At 37.7% G+C, this 20,804-nt stretch overlaps 1 protein-coding gene and 1 non-coding gene across 10 annotated transcripts in view; one reads left to right on the top strand and one right to left on the bottom strand.

The window, feature by feature from the left end:
- IKZF2 (IKAROS family zinc finger 2) overlaps nucleotides 1–20,804 on the bottom strand; it is a 162,442-nt gene that overhangs the window by 80,052 nt on the left and 61,586 nt on the right. The window lies entirely within an intron of this gene.
- LOC125912054 (U6 spliceosomal RNA) lies at nucleotides 16,997–17,103 on the top strand. The gene has a single exon (XR_007454605.1). It is a non-coding gene; the product is annotated as a U6 spliceosomal RNA (small nuclear RNA).

Below are 20,804 nucleotides of genomic sequence, written 5' to 3'. Positions count from 1 at the left end.
TTACATAGGTGAGATTAACCAAATCTGGTTTAAAGAAGGGTTATTTTAATGATTTGCCAGTGACCTAATTCTCCATTTCAAGAATTCTAGTATCAGGGCTGTGTGGGTGGCTCAGTTGGTTAAGCTTCTGACTTGATTTCAGCTCAGGTCATGATCTAATGGTTTGTGAATTCAAGCCCCACATCAGCCTCTGTGCTGACAGTGCAGACCATGCTTGGGATTCTCTCCCTCTCTCTCTGGCCCTTCCCCACTTGCATCATCTTTTTCTCTCTCTCTCAAAATAAATAAATTAAAAAAAAAATTCTAACATCAAAGGAATATCAGAATGGAGGACAAATATGTATACTAATTGTCATCCGTTTATATTGTTGGTTCTTAAAATGTACTCCCCAAAATACAAATGTTCCGTTATATAAAGCTGAAGTATTCCACAGCTAAAAGCAAAATAATGCTGTTTTCTTCTCATCACAGAGAGTCAATTTCCAGAACTTTCCACAGTTAATTTTTTTATAAGAATTTATATTAAACTGCTATTAACTAAGTCTTACCTATAGTGAATGCTGGCAAACAACAAAATGAATGAAAATAACAAATGAACATGAATGACAAAAACGGTTTCTCAGTTTTTTAAATTTCCTTCTATGTATTTATTTTAAAAAATCATGTTCACACCTAATTTGACTGATAGAATTACATCTTTATTTCTGTCTGAAATCTAGTTTTTATTTTTGTTTTTAAACCTATTATATAAGTAAGCTGGATCTCCTTAATAAAGAGATCTGATATTCCTTTCCAGCTTTAAAGCTTTATGATCGAACTAGAAATCCCACTGATGAATCTACAGATTTTTGCATTCTCAAATCTCCAACTGTAAACAGATTAGCCATGTAACCTTTAAAAAAATCACGAATACATGCATATATGTTCAGCTGTGTGAATTTTAGAAGTTTAGAAACAACTAAAACTTTTAAGGAAATTTGAATATATGGATAGCAATATTTTACCTTCTATTGAAATGTTAAAATAAAAATACACTTTTAAAAAAATGTAGGATTTTCCCTCTTCATGTTACATTAGTTCTTTGGTCCATCGCCACAATTATTACATTCTTTTCAGAAACAAAACCTGTTTTATAGAGATTATGAGACTACTTTGTCTGAGTTTATATTACAATGTAATTCATACTTATATAGTTCGACATAGTTCACAGAGTACTGTCAAATCTGCCATGTAATTAGATCTTTACAATATAATGTAAATGTATTCCAATACATACAAGGAAACTGAATCCCGGAAAACTCAACTGACTTGAGTAAAATCACATAACTAGTAAATTGAAGAGCCTGGGCTTAGATTATGTTGGCTTTTTGCTTTTGTTTTTGTTTTTATTCCATGTACTGTGTTTCCCTTTAAAAAGTGAAGCCAGAAAGGGAATTTTATGTTTTGATGAAATAAAGTGAATGACCACAGAATTTTGACCGTAAGTTCTTTATCTGCCCCGTAAGTATGGGCCAGACAGACAACCTACCAAACAGGATGGAACTCTGTTGTCATTTCTTGCCATACCAAGGTCGTTTTTCTCTGTGCCAATCTGACTGCCAAACTCTGTTCTCTAAGAGTTTTCTGTTTCCAAAAATAGCTTACATGGGGAATACCAACTTCTGAAATATCAGTTTGTTATAAAAGAACAAGCCCATCATAGTTGAAATTAACTCTATTAAAAAAAACTGCAAATACTGTATTTACTGTTTTTATTGTCTTTAATTTTCTTTTTTATTTTGAGGGGTGAGGTGAAGTAGTATCTATCAGCAACAGGCTCCACACATAAACCACCATCATTGACTCCTTGCATATTACCAAGAAGGGAAGTTCATAATGCCCCACCCACCACAATTGGGCAGACTATGTTTGTCAGTCCACATGAAACTGTATAAATTTTGAATAAAATAGGCAAATTTGTCACTTTTTTTTACAGCTACTTCTATTTTTTCCAAAGTACTAGCACCTAATTGTTGTCCTTTTAACATCCAATGGTGCTCCATTTTAACATCCAATTTGTTCTTTCCACAACATATCCTAAATGAACAATACCTGTATATGCTTTCCTATCACCTGCCCCAATCAAAATTCACCAATCATTTCACCCATTCACTGGAACTGTGGCAAAAGCTTTTAAGAAACCAATTACCTAATCTGATAAACTGATGAGCCATTTCTAGCAAAAATGTGATTAACATTTAAAAACCCATATGTACCCCAATTAGATTTCCTATAACTTACAACTAGAAAGTTCAAAGGAACAAAAGGAATAAAAATACTTTTTTTTAAAATTTTTTTAATTTATTTTTGAGACAGAGAGAGACAGAGCCTGAATGGGGGAGGGTCAGAGAGGAGGAGACACAGAATCCGAAACAGGCTACAGGCTCTGAGCTGTCAGCACAGAGCCCGACGCAGGGCTCGAACTCACGGACCGTGAGATCATGACCTGAGCCGAAGTCGGACGCTTAACCGACTGAGCCACCCAGTCGCCCCAGGAATAAAAATACTCTTAACAGGAAAAAATGGAGCTCCTGGGTGGCTCAGTCTGTTAAGTGCCTGACTCTTGATCTCAGCTCAGGTCATGATCTCATGGTTCCCATGTTTGAGCTCCGTGCTATCAGCCCAGAGCCTGCTTGGAATTCTCTCTGCCCCTCCCCCGATCACACTCCCCTCAAAATAAATAAATAAACCTAAAAAAAAAAGAGGAAAAGTAAAAAGCACCAAGCTTGAACTACTATATAGCCTGGAAAAAGTATACACATACTGTATGTTCAGTTCTTTTTTTTTTCAACGTTTTTTATTTTTTATTTTTGGGACAGAGAGAGACAGAGCATGAACGGGGAAGGGACAGAGAGAGAGGGAGACACAGAATCGGAAACAGGCTCCAGGCTCCAAGCCATCAGCCCAGAGCCTGACGCGGGGCTCGAACTCACGGACCGCGAGATCGTGACCTGGCTGAAGTCGGACGCTTAACCGACTGCGCCACCCAGGCGCCCCTGTATGTTCAGTTCTGATGCGATAACATGAAAGAGTCTTTCGCTCACCCAGTAATCCATAAACATTAACTTTTAAAGAAGTTGGAGACTTGCTTTAAAATAATCTTTGAGGGGGGCGCCTGGGTGGCTCAGTCGGTTGGGCATCCGACTTCGGCTCAGGTCATGATCTTGCGGTCCGTGAGTTCGAGCCCCACGTCGGGCTCTGTGCTGACAGCTCAGAGCCTGGAGCCTGTTTCAGATTCTGTGTCTCCCTCTCTCTCTGACCTTCCCCCATTCATGCTCTGTCTCTCTGTGTCTCAAAAATGAATAAATGTTAAAAAAAAATTTTTTTTAAATAAAAAAAATAATCTTTGAGGGACAGTAGCTTTGGTATAGCTGAGGAAAAATACTATGAATTGATAACTAGTGAAGCTGCTTGATGGATACATGAAAGTTCATTAAAAATCTCCTTCTCTAGGGGTGCCTGGATGGCACAGTATGTGAAGGTCTGACTCTTGATTTTGGTTCAGGTGATGATCGCAGAGTCGTGGGATGGAGCTCTGTGTGGGGTTCTGTGTTGGGTGTGGAGCCTGCTTGAGATTTTCCTCTCACCTTCTGCCTCTCCACTCCCTCTCCCTCTCAAAAAAAATAATAATAAAAATCTATTTCTCTATTCACATTTTCCATACTAAAAGTAAACACAAAAAAGGGAGAGAAGAATTAGTCAATCAGTCAATTATTCAATCCAGGGGCAACAGTTATGAAAAGGAGCAATGTAATTGAGAACTTTGAAAATGGTTGAAATAGAGGCGCCTTGGGTGGCTCAGTGGGTTGAGCATCTAACTCCTGATTTGGGGCCAGGTCACGATCTCAGGATCAGTTCACATGGGGATCCGTGTTAAGGGTGGAGTCTGCTTAAGATTTAAAACTCTCAAGGGGTGCCTGGGTGGCTCAGTCAGCTAAATGTCTGACTTTGGCTCAGGTCATGAGTTCACAGTTCATGAGTTCGAGCCCTGCACCGGGTTCTGTGTTGACAGTTCAGAGCATGGAGCCTGCTACGGATTCTGTGTCTCTCTCTGTGCCCCTCCCCTGCTTGCACTCTGTCTCTGTCTCTCAAATAAGTGTTAAAAAACATAAGATTTTCTCTCTCTTTCTCTCTCTCTCCCTCTCTCCCTCTGCCCCTCTCCCCATCATGCTCTCTAAAATATGAACTAAATTAAATTTTTAAAAAATGGTTGGGGCACCTGGGTGGCTCAGTCAGTCAAGCATCTGACTTTGGCTCAGGTCACAATCTTGTGGTGTGTGAGTTTAAGCCCCACACTGGGCTCTGTGATGAAAGCTCAGAGCCTGGAGCCTGCTTTGGATTCTGTGTCTCCCTCTCTCTCTCCGCCCTTCACCTGCTTGAGCTCTCTCTCTCAAAAATAAATAAACATTAAAAAAATCTTTTAAAGCGATCAAAAAGGAAAAAAAATATTTAACAATGTAGGACAATAAGAAATAAGGATAAAATGTAAATGATTAAGACTGTGTAAAATAAATGAGAACTAAATATTGGAAAAACACTTTAAAGAATTTCTTAAATCTAGTAAAATTTCACTGATCTGATTAATGATTTTGAAAGGAAGAGAATTAGTTTTCTTTTTTTTTTTTGTATTTTTTTTTATTTTTTAATATATGAAATTTACTGTCAAATTGGTTTCCATACAACACCCAGTGCTCATCCCAAAAGGTGCCCTCCTCAATACCCATCACCCACCCTGCCCTCCCTCCCACCCCCCATCAACCCTCAGTTTGTTCTCAGTTTTTAACAGTCTCTTATGCTTTGGCTCTCTCCCACTCTAACCTCTTTCTTTTTTTTTTTTTTTTTCCTTCCCCTCCCCCATGGGTTTCTGTTACGTTTCTCAGGATCCACATAAGAGTGAAACCATATGGTATCTGTCTTTCTCTGTATGGCTTATTTCACTTAGCATAACACTCTCCAGTTCCATCCATGTTGCTACAAAGGGCCATATTTCATTCTTTCTCATTGCCACATAGTATTCCATTGTGTATATAAACCACAATTTCTTTATCCATTCATCAGTTGATGGACATTTAGGCTCTTTCCATAATTTGGCTATTGTTGAGAGTGCTGCTATAAACATTGGGGTACAAGTGCCCCTATGCATCAGTACTCCTGTATCCCTTGGATAAATTCCTAGCAGTGCTATTGCTGGGTCATAGGGTAGGTCTATTTTTAATTTTCTGAGGAACCTCCACACTGCTTTCCAGAGCGGCTGCACCAATTTGCATTCCCACCAACAGTGCAAGAGGGTTCCTGTTTCTCCACATCCTCTCCAGCATCTATAGTCCCCTGATTTCTTCATTTTGGCCACTCTGACTGGCGTGAGGTGGTATCTGAGTGTGGTTTTGATTTGTATTGAGAATTAGTTTTCAAAAACAATGACAAATTTAAGAAGAAGTATATGAGTTAGGCACGGCAAGAAATGGTTTATAGTAATGAAACAAACTGTATGATACCAAGCACATCACTGACTCAAAATCCTAACTAACTCTAATAGGCTTGATAACTGCAATACACATGGTAGGTATGGGGGGAAGGCCACTTACTAAGTTATTTTTAGAATCCATTTAATAGGAAATGGAATGTTTGGCAAAGTCCTGATCTATTCTTAAATTAGTCCAAATTATTAAGAATTTTTATAAAGAAATTTGTAAGTGTTCAGCTAGGATTTTTTATTATACATCTATTAAAACTGATAAAAAGCAATTCAAGTTTTATTCATTTGCCCAACATTTATTAAGTTAGGTGGAATCATAAACCTAGAGGCTATAAAGATGAATAAGGTAGAACCATTGTCCCTGAAACTCAAGGGGAGACATAACAGGCTGGGGAAGAGCCCAAGAGGTGGTTCAGGAAAATTTATAGCCTACAGAGCTGGCCAGTGGTTATCCTAGCAATCCACCAACTGGAGCCTGGCCCAAAGGTACAATGGACTCAAGATATCAGCTGGAATAGAAGGAAAAAATAACAGATATATGAGTACGGCATTATTAGATTCAGTTTAATTCTAATATCCACAATATCCTCAGAGCAGATGAAAGGTGACTGGCAATGATCGTAAAGGAAGCAGCAGAAGCATCCATTCTTTTAAATATTTACTGAACTACAAAGAGCTCAGTCTAGTGGAGACAGAAAATCAACAAATAATGAGAATATGATGTGATAAGTATACTTTTAGATGTGTATACTTAAGATATAGGGGAAGATATCAAGGAGGGGATGACCAAAAGAGTGTGAGTAAGTTAAGGAAGGCTTCTCAAACCCTTGCTGACTAAACTGCATCTTGGAACATGAGAAGGGGTTTGCTGGTCAAACTGGGTGGAAGGACTTCCAGGCAGAGGGAATAACATGTACAAGTGCAGTAGAATATGAAAGAATGGAACGCACACCCTTGGTGGTCAGAAACTAGTCACAGGGAAAGTGGGATTTAAGGGCAAGAAATGCAAAATCCTGGGAGCGAACCACAAACTCAGGCTCTGAGGAACTGAGGTACCAAGGTTAAGCCAGGACTAACATCAAACATAACTGTATTCAACTGGTGAAGCCACCACACAGCTAATTTCCTCCCTCTTTAGGGCCTAGAATCTGAGTCCATTAAAGATATCCAGCTGTTCTGCAAAGTCAGGCAGATCATTAAATATATTTTAATAAGAACTAAACTAGCTCTAAACTATAGACCTAATAAAAGTCTATAAGGAACTAGCGAAACACGTGACCAAGTGAAATGTGAGGCTGATTACAAGTTACCAATAACTGAAGAGAAATTTAAGATTTCTGGTAACACGTCAAGTGGGAATTAATTTTTCTAGTTTTGCTCTACTCAGTAGTGTTGTCTACTATATATTAAAACAATTTACCATGAACTCCAGCAGCAATGAATATATAATGAAGACTTGCTATTTAAAAATTATTGTGCTAACTTTAGGAAATAAAAAATAATAATGATCTTTACACTCAAGAATCTTACAACCAAATTAAGAAAATAAAACAGCTACCCAAATATATGAACAAATATACAAAGCAGGACAATGTCAGCTAAGTGCTTTCTTTTATTCACCAATGTACTTTTTCACTGGCTTATCCTCTGATGTTATATTCATGCCATAAATGATGAGATTTATAATACAAAATAGTGATAAAAGGAGAAAAAGCCATTATGGTATCAGTGCTAATGGTGGCAGTGAACAAATCTTCTGAACAAATTAATTCTAAAACTCAAAGTTTATAGGGTTTTGAGCTTACATATATAGTCAGTATCCCACATCATGCAAATTACTCAGAGCCCTCAGTATATGAGATGTGAAAGAATATTTGGACCATCTGAATTGAACTATTATGAAGTGAGAGTTAAAAGCATCCCCCTTCAAAGTTTGAGGAGTATGTGAATAAGAAACATCTGCTGTCAGGGGCACCTGGGGGGCTCAGTCAGTTAAGTGCACAACTCCTGGTTTCAGCTCAGGTCATGATCTCACAGTTAGTGTGTTCAAGCCCCACATCAGGCTCTGCGATGACATTGTGCAGCCTGCTTGGGATCCTCTCTCCCCATCTCTCTGCCCCTCCCTTACTCACTCACTCTTTCTCAAAATAAAATAAATAAACTTAAAAAATATATATCTGCTGTCAACTCTACACAAATACTAAAAGGTTTGTAAATTTTACTGACAATTGTTTTGGATGGGATTTTCAGAAAATGAAGTTGTTACATCCATAGGGTCATTTTCACTACCTTTGACTGTTCAAGGTTTCCTTCTTCATGCTGAAATATGTTTGAAAAACAATGTCAAAGGAGAGATGTTGCTTTGCTTTACAGGGTTATTAGCAATTCATTTAAGTCCCCAACAAGCATTTTATATTTACTTTCCTTCATGTGTCTGCTTATATGATGGTAATTTTATACCTTTCATACAAAATAATAAATTTTAAACCTTCAGTTCATATATGTCATATAGGTGAAAAACTATTAAAAACTATAGCATAGAAAACATGAAACATCAAAATTAAATAATGACAATACTCTGCCTTTTACAATGTTTGAAGTTTAAGTAACCTACATAAGCTCTCATGGAAAGAACAGATTTTGAAGTAAGTCAGGCCTTGGTTCAAATACCCAAGACAACACTTACCATTTACCAATTATTCAAGTATCCCTGTCTAAACCGTCATAAAGTGAGCACACACTCATCTTAATTTCAAATTCCAAAGCTGTCATTTACCAGTTGTGTATCATAGGGCAAGTTAGTTGGCTTCAGTTTCCCTCTCCTAGAATGTTTCCCTGATTAAAACAAAAATAAGATGACAACAGTTACTTCCCAGAGATACTTTAAATATTAAATGGTATAAAGTACATGAAATCATCTCAAATAAGGCCTAGCACATAGCAGTACTCAATAGTTCGATTCCTTGCTCCTTCTCTAAAGAATTCCCCTAAACTATAGTTTCCTCACACAGTATTAGTTTAGTTCCTACAGTCAGTGTTAGAAAAGTGCTTGGTAATTATTTTTACTATAGCTTGGGACACAGAAATGAATATCTGCAATCTTGTAGAATAACAAAGCATACAGAAAGTATTTTTTGCAAGTCATAAAATGAGAAAACATATGAATAAAAAATCATCTGTGTCCCTCTAAAACAGGAATATACTTGAAAAAAATCATGACTTTCCCATAACCTTAATGTTCTGTGATGGCAGGTATCAGTCTATCTTAGTCATCTGATGTCTTCCCAACTACCAAAGACAGTACTAGATACGTAGTGGATAGTCCATTAATATTGTCCTACACATCAATGAATGAATGGATATGCAAAGGACATGATTCACTTTACCATCAAATATTAAGAGATTTCAATCGGGGGGGAAATTCTCTTCATCACTCATTTAAAAGCCTCTGCAGCCTATATCATTTATTTTTTTTTTAATTTTTAAAATTTATTAATTTGAGTATAGTTGACACATAATGTGACGCTAATTTCAGGTGTTCAACTTAATGATTTGACAAGTTTATACATAATGCTATGTTCACCATTAAGTACAGCTACCATCTGTCCCATTACATCACTATTATAATATCACTGACTGTATTTCCTATGTTCTGCTTCTTATTCCAATGACTTACTCATTCCATGACTGCAGTCTAAAAAAAAAAAAAAAAAAAACAGCTTCCCTCAACTGTCTCTTCTTTAAGTATTTTCTAAGATGCTACACAATCCTATGCTTTTGCTGGGATATGTATTATTTGAAAGTCTTTCATACATGAGGGGCACCTGGTGGCTCAGTGAGTTAAGCATCTGACTTCTGCTCAGTCGTGGTCTTGCAGTTTGTGAGTTTGAGCCCCACATCAGACTCACTGCTGTCATCTTGTCAGCACAAAGCCTGCTTTGGATCCTTTGTCCCCATCTCTCTGCTCCTTCTCTGCTTGCACTCTCCCAAAATTAAATAGGTATTACTTAAAAAGTCTTTCATACATGAAAAATATTAGCATGACTTTCCTAATCTGAAAAACTGCAATAACAATGACCCTTGTTGAAGTCGTATTTTGCAAACTTTGCAGTGCTTTCCTGTTTCCCTACCACACTGACATACTGCTCTTTGCTCATGCAACATTCCTTTTCACTGGATGTCCTTGATTGTCCTCATTCTCCTGCTTTCATCATTCCAGGTAAAACCCCAATGTTATTGCCTCAAAGCATATCCCTTTCTGACCAATTTTAGCAAAATTAATGTCTTCTATCAGAGCAGTGATCCCTGATTATAAGAGGAGTGATATGATTTAACTGTCTCTTCTATTAAGCTATGCACTGTGACCTGAGAACAATCTTATTCTTCTCTGCATTCCAAGTACTTAACACAGTACACACACATAGTAATATTCAGAAAATCTTTACTGAAACAAATTGAATCCTTTCTCAAGTTACCCTTCTAATTTGTTATAAAAAACACTTAGAAACAGGTGTTATATGCAATTTTTAGTAAACATTTTTTTAAAGAAGAAGATGGGATCTCTCTTTTATCAAAAGGTGCTAAAAGCAACTAAATATTTTCCAGATTATGTATGCTATCAAATAGAAAAGCTTTTGGACACATGCTCATGTTACCAGCCAAATTCGCCAATAAAGTAAGTGATACATCATGGATATCTTACAGATTGAATGGCATGTATAATAACATATTAATATCAAATATTAACATATTTAAATGTGATTTCACTTAAATGAGGTTTTTGTTTGTTTGTTTGTTTTTAAATCTGGTTTAGGTCTGTCTTTGTTCACTGTATTCTGATTCCAGAAACTATTTTTAAAGCTTACTTACAAAAGCCAGTTTTTTTGTAAACTGGAGTTGACTCGGTTTAGTCAGTGTGCTGGTTTCACTGTGGTGTAATAAAAGAATGAGAGAGTAGCTATCTGTTCAGCAAAGGTGTTGCAGCATTAATGATAGGGAAACTGACCTGAGAAAAACATCTGAAACCCACAACATAATCTGTAGAATGAAGGAGGAGACACTGCCAGTCAATACAATGTACTCCATTTAAGAATTACCTTATCCTGATGTATAACCTCATTATGTTCTGCTATGTGTATGGAAAAGCAGGTCTTTATTCTCCATTATCCTTAAGGAGGTTGCACCCTTGTTAATGATAGGTGTCAAGATCTCCCAAAGAGATGGACTTTACTCACTGGAAAATGTTGAGACTTTCCGGGATCACTCTGGCCAAGTTCTTAAACTTGAGAAGGTGGTGATTAAAAGTTAGCAAGTGTCTCTGTTGTGGTGAGATGTGGGGTAAAGAATGATCACTAACCCAAACTGCAGGCAACATCAAATACTAACTTCACCGAATTACAGAACTCAAGACTGCTTAGAATAGGAATCACCACTTCACTTGGACTTAGGAAAACATTTGAATTTTCACCTCAACATTACACTAATGAGCCTTATGTTCTTCACTATTCAGCAATACTTCTTACTATTTAAATATAACTTAGCATGTAGACGTGTAGAATCCAGGGAAAGAATCTCTGGAATGTTGTAACTGTTTGAATAGTTCCTATCCTGCAAATACCTGCATCTAAAAAGAAGAAAGAAAAGAAGAGAAAGAAGGAAGGAAGGAAAGAAAGAAGGAAGGAAAGAAAGAAAGAAAGAAAGAAAGAAAGAAAAGAGAGAAAAGGAAAAGGAGAAAGAGAGAAGAAAGAAAGAAAGAAAGAAAGAAAGAAAGAAAGAAAAAAAGAAAAAGAAAGAAAAGAGGGAGAGGGCTAGGGCGGGAGGGAGGGAAGAAGGAAGGAAGGAAGGAAGGAAGGAAGGAAGGAAGGAAGGAAGGGGTGGGCAGGCTGGAAGAGAATAAAGTTGCAAGTGTTACTAATTTTTTAGTGCTAAACTCCCTGAAAATATAATTTTAACAGTGCAAAATAGTTTATGACATAAGGTATGATTCACAAAAATCAGACTAAAATAGCACTAAATTTCCACGGACAAGAATGTCACCTGTGGCTGTGGGGAAGCAGAAGTGATCTTGATGAGGTATGAAGTTAGTATAGGTGATTAACAGGAGGCCACTTATTTTTGACACATAAACACTAGCCAAAGTGGGGACAGCTCACCTTTTTTTTCCATATCCCTACAAGATGTTTGGAGATTTCTAGATTCCCTCAGCAGGAACCACAGGGACTAACAACTCTTTCAAAGAGACACCCACCCCTTATACAATCAGACACCAGTCCAGCAGCCCCTGGCTATGCTCAAGCAAGGAATTTTAGGAATGGGGAAAGGAATGGCGTATTCCCTAGAGAGGCTAGTCTGGAATAGGGGTAGAAGGGGGAGGGAAAAAGGGCACCCTTCACATCCCTGTCAGTCAACTATTATTAACTATTATGCTGATGGAATGGAATCTAACCTTATACTGGCCATGTCTGGCTTTCCTCCAGGTTCAACACGATTGCCAAGGAAGAGACTGTGGTTTTATTAAGTGATCTACCCTTTGCTCTTTAAAGATCTCCATGTTAATGCAATAGGGAGTGTCTCCACATTATATTCTCTAGTATACATTTACTCTGTTCTAAAAAAAAAAAAAAAAACAACAAACAAAAACATGTCTCATAATACCAGGACACTTAAATTAGTAATCTTAGGTTTTAAAGCAAAGAGTAGGGTAAGTCAAATCAACAGAAAACCTGAGCAAATCAAAAGTCTTGACATACGATGTATGGTGAGATTAATCCTGGTAGAGCAGAGAAATAAATGTGTTTTAAACACTGCCTGTTGCTTCATTTTGACTCACTATTTATGTGGGAATTTTGATTTGCATAAAGGTATTGCAAACCTTAAGAAGCACCATAGATTAACTATCAGTCACTAATCATACTTACAATTCAAAATAACCCCACGTCTTATAAAATTCAAAATACTGATTTTAATATTTTGTAATTCTAAAATGTATAGTAAGCAACCTCATTTAAATAAGAAAAAATCACTTTATAGATGTATATGGAAAATGACAATCCATTATTATTTGCTCATTTATAGCCTATTTCATTCCAACATATTTAAAATCAGCTTTAAAAATAATATTCCTGGCATGCCTGAGTGGCTCAGTCAGTTAAGTAGCCAACTTCAACTCAGGTCATGATCTCATGATTCGTGGGTTCAAGCCCCAGTCGGGCTCTGTGCCAACAGCTCAAAGCCTGGAGCCTGCTTCAGATTCTGTGTCTCCCTCTGTCTTTCTTTGCCTCTCCACTCACACTCTGTCTCTCTCTCTCTCTCTCTCTCTCTCTTAAAAACAAACATTAAAAAAATAAAAAATAAAAATAATTATTCCTTTTCCAAAAATAATAGTCAAAACTGAAGATATTTAATAGGTACTAACTTTATGGTAGGCACTATACCATGAGTTTCACAAGTATTATCTAATGTAATCATCAAAACAATAATGAAATAAGTGATATTACTCCCATTTATATTGAGAACACCAATTCTTAAAAAATAAGTAGCTTAGCCAAATCTTATAATCAGTAAGCAGCAAAATCTTAGAGAATAAAGATCTGTGAAAAACAAAAAGATATAAAGACAGGAAAAAAAAAAAGAGTGTATCACACATAAAAGATCTGCTATACATATCAGGAGTAAAGTCATGCATGATATTCACATATCTGGCAGCTTTGAACCTCGATTACACTGTAAAAGTAGTTTCAAAACTGCACTGTGCTATAAGAGCATTCTGGCTCTCCCATCCTTTGGCTAAGACCTTTTGGTTAAGAGTCAAGATCTCTATCTGCATGTCTTATAGAAATGCATCTCAAATTCACCTGTTCAAAACAGAATTTTTCACTCCAATCGCTAAATTCACTCTTCTTCCCAGACCACTTCCCCCGTATCTGTGAATGACATCACTATTCACAGGGTTGCTTGGGCCCAAAACTAGCAGTCATTCCTAAGATCGCTTTTCCCCCACATGCCATTTCTAACCTACAGGCAAGTCCAATAGGTTCTGCTTACACAATACATCTGACCTTTTCTTTTTTTTTCATTTTTGAGACAGACAGCCGAGTGGGAGAGGGGCAGAGAGGAAGAGAGACCCAGAATATGAAGCAGGCTCCAGGCTCTGAGCTGACAGCACAGAGCCCGACACGGGGCTCGAACCAATGAGACGTGAGATCATGACCTGAGCCAAAGTCAGACGCTCAACCGACTGAGCCACCCAGGTGCCCCACATCTGACCTTTTCTCATCCCCTCATCATTCTCACTCTGGTTCGTGGGAGCTCCGGTTGGTGAGTCCACCATCATCTTTCATGTAGTTCACTTTCACATGGGCCCCCTTAACATCCCCTGGCTTGCACCACTGCTCCCTGTGTCTACATGCCACTGAGTATCCAAAGTGGTGTTACTGTTCTGCTTATTCACACCATTATGACCACACTGGTCTTTCCGTTCCTCAAATACACCAAATAAGCAATGTTTTACAATTCCCCAGAATGATCCTGATACATCTTCCTTTAGTAAATCTAATGCTTTCATGTAACAAAACATTTTGGCTTTCAGATCTGCCCAAAAAGTAGCCTCTAGTCTCTAGCCCCAATTCTGTTTGTAATCAGTCATGTGCATGACAACCTTCATTCTGCAAAGGGGAGAAAAGGTAAAAGTACAGCCTAGTATCTGTTCCCTGTGGAACTCCTTCCTGAGATTAAATTTTTACAGAGAGAAATGAAGGCCAAAAAAAATGATGGAACTGTTTCATAAGAAATGAAAATCTGGAAAAGTGATTATGGCTAGAGACTGACCAAGAGGCACTTACTGATATTCTGGGTACTTAGAAGAGTTTGCTTAAAGCCGAGATGATACAGTATGGCAGAATTGGGGAAAGGGTTCCCCACACACACAAAAAATCTCAGAAGCCACAGATGGCATCCTTGATATGAGCCCTGGTTTCCTCCTTACAGGTAGTGACAAGAAAGGATCTTTGCCAAGAACTTGTTGAGCTACAGATGTGGACATCTGGAAGCCAGAGGAGGAATGGCAAGGCAGTGTGTGGTAGTCACAACTAAGTGAATGGTTTTCAGACATCTATGAAGTGACAGTGGGTTCCCAGGTAACTTGGAACACTGTGAAGGGGCTAATTTCCATGAGTCAGGCCAGTGGGGTTGCTACTGCAGAACCTCAACTCCCTTAATCTGTTCACTAAAGTATATGTGTCTTTTTATGAAAGTCACAGGCTGGTGAGGTCTGTAACATCTAGGTTCACCTATATGTGAAGCCCAGTTATTGTTGTTGTTGTTGTTGTCTTTTACTCTATTTCTTGTATTTTTTAAAAAAATTTCTAATGGAGAGTAAACAAACATCATCTTTTTGTGTCATCAGCTCTAGACTCATTTATTTTGACACTTACACTTTTATTTGATGCTCTGGCCATATACAGAGGGAATTATATAGTCAAATGAAATTATTTTATGTCAAACTTTATTTTCACCAAGAAATAAACCAATTTAAAAATTAAAGCTTTCTAAAAATTGCATATACAATCAGTTAAGATAAGGTATGACTGGTCACCTTATAAAGGAAGGAAATCTGGGCATAGACAAGCATTCAGAAAAAAAGCCATGTGAACATGAAGGTAAAGATCAGGGTGATGCATCAAGAGGTCAAGGAATGCCAAACCACCAACATCTAGGAGGGAGGCCCGGAACAGATTCTCCTTTATATGTCCCAGAAGGAACCAGCACTGATGACACCTGGATCTCAGATAGCTAGCCTCCAGAACTTTGAAACAATAAATCTATATGGTTTAAGCCACCCAGTCTGTGGTACTTTGATATGGCAGTCCCATAAAATTAATACAAGCTCAGATGAGATACATTCCATGGACCTCAAAGGAAATGCACAAGTGATCAAGAAACTACTGTAAGAACCTTTTGAAAGGCAAAGGAGGTGAATTCTGCAAGTCTCAGATAAATAAACTTACAATGAACCCACTAAAATCAGTAGGCAAATGTTTATGTAACCACTTTAAAAAGAGTTCCACTATGGGTTCACTAAAAATAACATTTTTATTATTGATTCAATTTATTATACCGGTAGATAAAGAAAATGTGAACTTTGTCTATCCTGAACTTAACTGCACATCAAAGAAACCTCTCAGGATATTCTTGAGGTCAAAATAGAGAAATATGCAGGAAATAACATGAGTTAGGTACATTCATAACAGGTTGAACAACCACACCCAAAAAGAATTGATTAAGGAAAGATGTTAACTTGAGGAGAAGTCTCAAGTCCTATGCCACAGGGCTACTATAACCGGAATGAAAAAAAGCATGCAAGGCATATTTAGCAAACCTGTGGATGACACAAGCTGATAAGGATACCTGATCCCTGAATGGCTATGTCTGGATTCCAGAAATTATCTAACTGAGGAAACATTGAAGGAATTAGAGATGTTTAAGTAGGAGACAAAGAGCAGAAAGGTAGATATGAAAGCTCAAGGCTAGATATATAGAAGATACAGGATTAACAAAGTTCTTGCAGGAAAGGTCTGAGATCTTAATAAAAAAATACTTCACTTCTCTCTGCCACTATCACTCTAGTTCTAATTAATACATTTTACATCACTATTACTGGTTTTCTTATGTTCACTAGTTTCCCCATTTTTCTTTTGCAACTTTCTAATCCATGTTCTAAAACACAATTATAACCCATCTTTTATAACCTGTAACCATAATAGCGTGCTCTATCATCTCAAGGTACAATTATGGTCATATTAAATGTTTACTTTAAATATAACTGATGAGAGCTCTCACTTGCCCTAGAAGTACAGTCTACCTACCATACTTCAAAGAAGAGTAGAAAGTACTGATTACTTTGCTACCTCTGAGGCTACTGGTCTTTTATCACTCATGAACGCTGGTCTAATACTGGCTCCCTATTCAAGCCACAGTGGTTTACACTTACCATTATCAACTGCTCTTCCTCAGTGTACAATTACCCTCAGGACATCTATACTAATTTCCAGCATTAGCCTCAGAAGCTAAGAAGCTCTTCTGAGTTTGGTCCCCAACCTAGGTTCCCCTTTACTGTCCTCAAATAATGTTTTCCTTAAGGTATTTTTATTTCAGGATTCTTATTGCCCTTTCTTGAGATATTTTTTTAATTAATTTTTTTTTAAATATTCATTTATTTTTAAGAAACAGAGAGGCAGAGCACAAGCAGAGTTGTAGCAGAGAGAGGGGGAGACATAGACTCTGAAGTGGGCTCTAGGTTCCGAGCTGTCAGCACAGAGCCCAACACGGAGCTTGAACTCATGAACTATGAGGCCACCCAGGGGTCCCTGTTTTTTTGTTTTTGTTTGTTTGTTTGTTTGTTTTTTGTGGGGGAGATAGGGCCACATAGCTCCATCCCAACATAGACCAGGTATTAGTTTTTTCTCTCCCAGAAAACCCTGAGCAGTGCTCGCTTCGGCAGCACATATACTAAAATTGGAACGATACAGAGAAGATTAGCATGGCCCCTGCGCAAGGATGACACGCAAATTCGTGAAGCGTTCCATAAAAAAAAAACAAAACACAAAAACAAAACCCTGAGCATCTTATGTAAATTGATCTCCTCCTCCCTAGAAACCAGCTTTACAGAGCAGAACATACCTGCATTCCCTGGAGGCAGAAGTCTTATATTAATGAAATCAGAAAACTTTCTACTCTACAACAATGACTGTGTACTTGCTCTACATTTCCAGAACTAAGGAAGCCATTTAAGTAATACAGAAAATCAGCCTTTCTAAGTTTAAAAATCTGCCCCTCATCCCCAAAAAACATAAATCGAATCCTGTCAAGGCAGTATTCAAAATCTTTCAGTAGCTGCTCATTTGAATTAGGATAAAAATACAAACGTCTTCCTATGATCTACAAGAAAGTATAATGTCATAGGGCTCCTTCCCACCTTTCCAGCCACCGGGCCCATCCTTCATCTTGCTCAAAAATACTAGGGCTGCTTGGGGCGCCTGGGTGGCTCAGTCGGTTGGGCGGCCAACTTCGGCTCAGGTCATGATCTCGCGGTCCGTGAGTTCGAGTCCCGCGTCGGGCTCTGTGCTGACAGCTCAGAGCCTGGAGCCTGTTTCAGATTCTGTGTCTCCCTCTCTCTGACCCTCCCCTGTTCATGCTCTGTCTCTCTCTGTCTCAAAAATAAATTAAAAAAAAAATGTTAAAAAAAAAAATACTAGGGCTGCTTGTCTTCTTTCACTTCTTTGATGAACAAAAACACTTGCCTACCTTAGGGTTGTTGCACACAATGTGTACACTAATCTCTCACACACTACAGCTCTGTGTGTACCCCCTCCTTACCAACTCTTCACCTTAAATTTCACCTGTTCTAAATATTCAATGTAAACTAAGGCCCTAATGCTCTTTTTCATTATCTCCCTGTTCTTTGACTTTGCAGTACCTATCATAAATCAGTATTATACATTTCTGTGTATGCTTAATTTTTAATGTTTTCTCATATATTGGACTGTAAGCTGTATAAGGCCAGAGCCACGTCTGTTTTGTTCATTACTGCAGGGCAAATTCAGTGCTTGGCACATAAAACATCAGGAAATATTTCAAAACTGAATAATAACTAGGAGTGCCCAACAGCACCACCAGCTTTACAGGCTTGGAAAAAATCTTCAGTGTACATCAAAGGTTTTGCAGAAAGGACTCCTGAGATAGAAAGCAACATCAACTACACAAACTCTAACTTTCTAGTTCTGAAACTAATACTTTATAAGATATAGTCTGCTGTATGGATTCTAAGAAGAGGAGGTCATTATAATCTGGGACGTCAGTACAAGTTTCAAGGAAGAATTACCTAAGATAAAACTGAAATAGAACTTAACAGAAATCTTTCACGTGGAATCGCACAAGAGAGAGAATTTCAGAGGTGTGAAAATGAACAAAGGCAAACATAAGAAGGGAAAGGAGAACATCTTATGTTAGAAGATCAATCTGACTCATTGGGAGAGGTATGGAGCAACAGGTTAGGCAGAAATGGTAAGGTCAGTTGATAAAGAGTCTGAACTGAGTTCCATCTCTTGATCAGAAGAGTAAAGAAATTAGGAAGAGCCACCTGGATATGATGACTCCGTGAGAGGGAAAAGTAGGCAGAGGTCAAGGGCGAGTAAGAAGCTACTAATCTACCATAATAATTATGAAACTCAAAGTAAAGACAGGGGTGATATTTTCCATATCAATTGCATAAACTGGTGCACTAGGAACAGGCAACAGTTCCCATAAAAGATAGCAGCAGGTGCCCGGGGGGGGTACTCAGCACTTGCAGAGGCCAGGGTAGGGGATGACTCAAGGGAACTGGGGAAAAGGCTATTTCTCAAACCTGTAGAGAAGCATTTTAATATTTTAGCAATCAGTATAACTGTACCTGTGAGTACTGGGTGAATATCATCCCCAAGTAAATAAAGCCTAGGTGGGACAAGGGACAGTAGGATAAGAGAGGACAGGATCAAATCAAAAGAAATCTCAAGGGAAACAAAATAAGAAACTACAAGACTAAGTATGAGAAACAAAAAACATTAAGTAACCAATGAGTTCAAGATTTCAAGCCTGAAGAACCCTATAGAGTACAGGGTTATACTAATGACAGAGATAAGATATTTTAGAAAGAATAAATTTGAATGCAGTGGCATAGAAAAAATCTGAATTTTTAATGTGTTGAACTTGAGATGTTATAGTTACTTGTAAACATCATAAAGGCAGCTAGAAACATAAATCTTAAATTCAGAACTCAAAGTTGAAGACTTTGAGAAAAACTAAGGAAAAAACAGTTTAAATGCGATAACTGTAGATAAGCTCTTTAAGAAAACACTATAATGAATGACTGATAGATTTTAGAATAAAACAAATTAAAATTGACCAAAATATACCATTAAATTAAAAATTAGGATGTTATATAATATTGCAAGCTGAACAAATCATTCAATAAACCCAAAATCCATTTAAAACAGTGATCCTCAATCCAGGATGCATTCTAGAATCATTTGGGTAATTTTTTTAAATCTACTGATTGCTGTGGACTGAACTGTGTCTTTCTAAAATTCTTATGTTGAAGATGGGGCTTTTTGGAGAGATCATTAGGTTTAGATGAGGTCGTGAGGATAGGACCCTCATAATGAGGTTAGTCACCTTTTAGGAAGAGATACCAGAGAGCTTCCCTCTCCCTCTCTCTCTCTCACCCATATCCCTACCCTTTCTGTGCCTTGTGAGAAAGCACTGAGAAGGTGTGTATAAGCTGGGAAGAGTCCTCACCAGATCAAATTATGTCAACATACTGACGCTTGAACAATTAAATGAGAATCACTGAATTAAAAAATATTCTAAGACTGGGGGCACCTGGGTGGTTGTCGGTAAAGTGGCCGACTTCCGTTCAGGTCATGATCTTGCAGTCCATGAGTTTGAGCCCCAAGTCGGGCTCTGTGCTGATAGCTCGGAGCCTGGAGCCTGCTTCTGTTTCTGTGTCTCCCTCTCTCTCTCTGCCTTCACACCACCATTTGTGCTCTGTCTCTCTCTGCCTTTCAAAAATGAATAAATGTTAAAAAAAATTTTTTAATAAAAAAAATATTCTAAGACTGCAAAAATAACTAGATCCAAATTAGCCACCCAACTAATTTAATTGAAATATTCTGATAAGAAGATCTATGACCTAGGAAAAAAAGTGTTCCACACATAGTAAGCCCTCTATAAATGGTTGTTACATGAACAAAATGGATAAATGAGAACTGCATGAATGACTAACAATAAAATGATCTTATGAGGGAAAAGTCAAACATCACAAGCTGAGAAAATATAAAAATTTAGTCTTCAATGGAGAGGAACACAACAATAAAGGCTTACCTAGATAATGAAAATAGTTTAAACACTGAAGAGTCAAAAATATAAAACCATGCATGTATTACTTATTTTAATATTACATGCACCTTTAATTGTTGAATGGTACACAATAAACATTTCAACAATCAATTCTAAAACTACTTTTATGAAAACTAATACAACTTTGAGATTGCTTTTTTTAAAAATTTTTTAATGTTTTTATTTATTTTTGAGACAGAGAGAGACCGAACATGAGCATGGGAGGGGCAAGAGAGGGGGAGACACAGAATCTGAAGCGGGCTCCAGGCTCTGAGCTGTCAGCACAGAGCCTGACGCGGGGCTCGAACTCACGGAGTGTGAGATCATGACCTGAGCTGAAGTCGGATGCTCAACCGACTGA

The sequence above is a fragment of the Panthera uncia genome, assembly GCF_023721935.1.
Source record: "Panthera uncia isolate 11264 chromosome C1 unlocalized genomic scaffold, Puncia_PCG_1.0 HiC_scaffold_3, whole genome shotgun sequence".
Classification (NCBI taxonomy): domain Eukaryota; kingdom Metazoa; phylum Chordata; class Mammalia; order Carnivora; family Felidae; genus Panthera; species Panthera uncia.
This window is presented reverse-complemented; position numbering and strand designations above follow the sequence as displayed.